The sequence below is a fragment of the Sinocyclocheilus anshuiensis genome, unplaced genomic scaffold, assembly GCF_001515605.1.
Source record: "Sinocyclocheilus anshuiensis isolate Anshui unplaced genomic scaffold, SAMN03320099.WGS_v1.1 scaffold205, whole genome shotgun sequence".
In the NCBI taxonomy this organism is placed as follows: Eukaryota; Metazoa; Chordata; class Actinopteri; order Cypriniformes; family Cyprinidae; genus Sinocyclocheilus; species Sinocyclocheilus anshuiensis.
The window spans coordinates 2,766,283-2,771,202 of NW_015536497.1; the positions used below are offsets into that span (position 1 = coordinate 2,766,283).

Here is a 4,920-nt window from a genome sequence, read left to right on the forward strand (position 1 = left end):
TGTAAATGAAATACTTTTATTTTTAGATAATATAAATATCATAAATATATCATCTAAAAATATATATTATTATATTTTAAATGAATATTTAGGTTTTATATTATTATAGTGTTTTATAATATTTATATATATAAAATATTTTAATAAACATATTTTCATTTATTAGCATGTGGGTCATATTTCTGGGTGCCACATCCTCACGCAGGGCTTGCACTTCTGTTCTTGTGTGGCTGTGCTGACCATGTTGTGGAATTGGCCAGGTTGCAATTCATGATTGCATGTGCACACTAACATGAATTCCATCAATGACTTACATTATCCAAGTGGGCATCTGATCACATGAACTACTACACACCGACACACATACTAACCCACATGTGTGGTCAGAGAAGACAGAGAAGAACCTGTGCTTGAAACCATGTGTGTGTGTTGCATGCACAGGCGCTGCAGTCAGTGTGTTGCGTATGCTGCTCTGGTTGCATAACCGCCGCTGCTAGCGCACCCCTCCCACGACACTGCACTAAAAACTGCTAACACAGATGCACACACTCCCAGAATACTAATAAGTGTTGAAAACCTCAACCAAACACACAGAAGTCCCTGTTTGCTTCCTGTACTGTAGATTCAGCCTCCTGTCACAATGAAGATTCAGCAATCGATACTGTCCATCAATATCTCAAAGGAGGAAAGCAGATGAATCTGTTTCTGTGCACTTGAAGTCATGCCAACATCAGCCCAAAATAATGACTTTGTACTGATAAATGTTATTGGTACTTGTTATTAGTGTCACCTGACTGGGGTGAATGAAGCCTTCAAAACCCTCTTAAAATCAAATACTACACTTATTAAAAATAAAGGTGCTTCACGATGCCATAGAAGAACCTTTTTGTCTAAATGGTTCCATAAAGAACCTTTAACATCTGAAGAACCTTTCTGTTTCACAAAAGGTTCTTTGTGGCGAAATAAGGTTCTTCAGATTACAAAAAGGTAAGAAAGAGATGGTTCTTTAAAGAACCTTTGACTGAATGGTTCTTTGTGGAACCAAAAATGGTTCTTCTATGGCATCGCTTGAAGAACCTTTTGAAGCACCTTTATTTTTAAGAGTGTAGAAGATTCTTGTTTGATTTCAAGATTGATATATCAGAATTATGATAGAAAGTCTATTGTCAATCCTTTAAGAACTGGTGTTCCTATTTTACAACATATTCCTCAGAATTCCAATGTTCCAGCACAATATAATTTTTTCTATATATTAGGAATAGGCAAATTATGATTGGCACTCCATCAGGATTTGGGTGGAAGCTGAAATTGCTATAAGAGGTTCCAGCGGTATTCCTATTAAAAAAATGACATTTCTATTTTCCAATGAATTCCACAAGAAATGGCTCCAGACTATCCAGTCCTATATTAAATTTTCCTGTTTTCATCCCATTATGACTGCTTCCAAAATATGATAGAAATCCTAGCATTCATTTAGAATAGAAAATAGCATTAATGGCAGAAATTGGCATTCCTTTACAATGTTTTGACAAGGGCTTTTTTGGGGTCATTGATTATTTTGCATAGCTGTGTAGATAAATACATGTTGTGATGGTAAAATAAGTTGAATTCAATGATTAGCCAATGTCTTGTGATTATTAAGATTCTCTTAATGGCTTGTTTATGTCACACTGCTAGTGCTAACCTTTCAAATCTAATTGTTTGTACGTTGATTTCTCTCGACTGGCCAGTTTCTAACATTGTTAATAATGATCTTTGCAACATGTCCTGTGAAAAGGACTAGGTGATCTGTCTCAACAGAGGCTAAGGGAACAAACCGTCTCTCTCGTGAATGAACTGTGGGTAAAATGGCTGACGCCTGCTCTGAATGACAGCCACTGAATTATTAAACACTGCCGCCTTCTCGCTAAAACTAGCATGACCTATGTTCTCTACAGCAGCTCGACACACACACACACACAACAGCCATTTTTAACAGCGAAGATGTAAACCCTCTGACAAAACCTCAATCACACTTATCACACAGTGCAAGACAATGATAGACAATGATATCCATACATATTTTCATTTTCCAGAACCATCTCACAGCTTCATCTGCTCCATCTTCAACTGATTTTTGAAACACACAGAATTGTGCTTGTTCTTGTAGATTTATAATACAGCCAAAAGCCACCATTAAATGCCATTGTGATTTCTTTAATATTAGTAGGTAAATTGTGGTTCTAACACATCTGCATTTTCATATGTACAACAGTTGACGGCATCTAAAACATAAACCTTTAACATGAACAACTGCATGAATAGCAAAGCCTTTGGTTTATAGAATTTATAGATTTTTAGTTTTACATTTTATTAGAAAGCTTTTGTAAACCATGCAGGCATTTTCAATCATGGTTGTGTCAGTTAAAGGATTAAAACCACAAGTCAAGTATTTAGTGCTACATTTAATGACTAGGACCAGAGAAACATTTTGAAGATTTAAACTAGAAATAAACTAGAGTTATTAAATTAAGTTTATTTCAACTGTCATATTAGCATGCTGGTGGTTCCTGCGCTGCCATTGGTGGATTTTGAAACCAATTTTCTTTTCGGTTTTTGTTTGCATATAGTTTTGTGCGATTGTAAAATAAGTACATGAATATAATACGCAAATTTCCATAAAATAATGTTTTATTAAAACACTTCAGTTGTAGCAATAGATCTTTTCTTTTGTATTATGATGCACACATGATTATAGAAAAATGTAGGGTGGAGACATGTATCTGTCTGTCAGCTGTTGAATATATCTCAATGTTGCATTTGTTTCACCTGCATTTTATATTTGTTCAGGTTTGATGATAATAAGAGATAATAAGAGTGCAAATGACTTTATAATATTTCTTCATAATTTATTTGAATAGTGCATTTTACAAACAGATTCAGAGAAAATCATGATGTTAACGTTTATAATATCTTAATATTGTTATGCCTTACAGTCAAATTGAGCAGATTAGAGCTGGGTGATAATATTGTTTACATTTTGCAACAATATAAGCAATAGTTATATATTGCTATATTTGCTATAATTTGCTTTACGTGGGTATACTGTATGTATGTTGATAATATTTGATGTATAAATAAAACATTTAAAAAAATTACATTTTGAAATATTTCATTATTTAAAAACATTTAAAGATCTTTTAAAAATATATTTCTCTGACTATTTCGTTTTTAGGTTATTGATAAATATACATATATAAATGGGTTTGCATTCTAGATGCTGTCAAGTGTTGATATTACATACACTTTATGTACAAACATGAATGAGATCCCCTGTGACTGCATGTGTGAGACTGGCTGCAGCCGTAAGGGCAGGGCTCAGGACAGGCTTTGTGAGACAGAGGTGAACAGCTGATAGCATCGCTGGCACAGGACATGGTGCCCTCTTGCTGACTGTCTCACTGCACAAGTGGAATGCATCCAGAGAGATGCAGAGATGGGCAGTGGGGAGAAATGTGCTTGTGGAATGTGTTGGGTGGTACCTGTGTGTGTGTGTGTGTGTGTGTGTGTGTGTGTGTGTGTATTTGTGGGAGTGAGTGGGATATGAGGACAGGAATGTTTTAGATATTTTGATGACTGTGCGTCTGTTTGTTTGCTTTCTGTTTTATATCACATTCTGAACACAGTGGACAATTTTCAGTGATTTAAAGTTATTTTTACTTCTGTAATATAACATTTTTCAGCAAAACAGAGTATTTAGGATTTGATTGGACCATGGAAAGCAGGTGTATTTTTTACCAGAATGAAGCCAGACTGGATGCTAGATCACTAAAACAATGCTTCAGCTGCATTGGGTATAGAAAATAATCACCCCCCTTTAAAATAATCACATTTTGTTGCTTTGCAGCCTGAAATGAAGATGGACACAGTTTTTGTTTTATCCAGCTGTATTTACTCAGTGCAACTTATAACATCCAAGTGAAAGATAGAACACCAACATGTCAAAAAAAATAAATAAAAAATAAAAAAGATTAAAAAAAACAGAATCACTGAGTTGTAAAAAGTATCAGACACTTGTGTCAGTATTTTGTTGAACCACCTTTTGCTTTGATTACAGCCTTTAGTCTGTTGGGATATGTCTCTGTCTCTACTAACTTTGCACATCTAGACTTGGCAATATTTGCCCACTCCTCTTTGCAGAGCTGCTCAAGTTCAGTTGAATTTGATGGTGATTGTTTGTGGACTGCAGTCTTCAAGTCATTCCACAGATTTTCAGTGGGGTTTAAGTCTGGGCTCTGACTAGGCCTTGCAAGACATTCACCTTTTTCTCCTTCAGCCACTGTGTGCTCAGTTTTGCTGTGTGTTTTGGGTCATTGTCATGTTGGAAGATAAACCGTCTTCCCATTGACAACTTTCTGGCAGAGGGCAGCAGATTTTCCTCAAGAATTTGATGGTATTTTTTCCATCCATTTTTCCTCCAAGTGCTCCAGCCCCTGCTGCAGAGAAACACCCCCATAACAGGATATCACCACCTCCATGCTTTACTGCAGGAATTATGTTATTTGGATGGTGAGCTGTATTGGATTTCTGCCAGACATATCGTTTGGTGTTGAGGCCAAATAATTCAATTTTAGTCTCATCTGCCTCAGAATCTTCAAGGTGCGTTGTGTTAAAGCTCACTCGTGACTCGTGACTGCATGTGGCCTTTCTTGAGGAGGGGCTTTTTTCTTGTACCCCTCCCATACAAGCCACATTTGTGGAGAATTTGTGATGTTGTTACATGCACACAATGACCACGCCAGACATTTCATTTGTTGTTGAGGCCAAATAATTAAATTTTAGTCTCATCTGTCTCAGAATCTTCAAGGTCTGCTTTGATTCAGTCATGACTGCATGTGGCCTTTCTTGAGGAGTGGCTTTTTTCTCGCAACCCTCCCTTAC

The 4,920-nt window shown here is 36.2% G+C and overlaps 1 protein-coding gene across 1 annotated transcript in view; it reads left to right on the top strand.

The window, feature by feature from the left end:
• Window positions 1-4,920, top strand: part of LOC107688056 (RING finger protein 208-like) — a 15,297-nt gene that overhangs the window by 897 nt on the left and 9,480 nt on the right. The gene's annotated exons all lie outside the window — the stretch shown is intronic.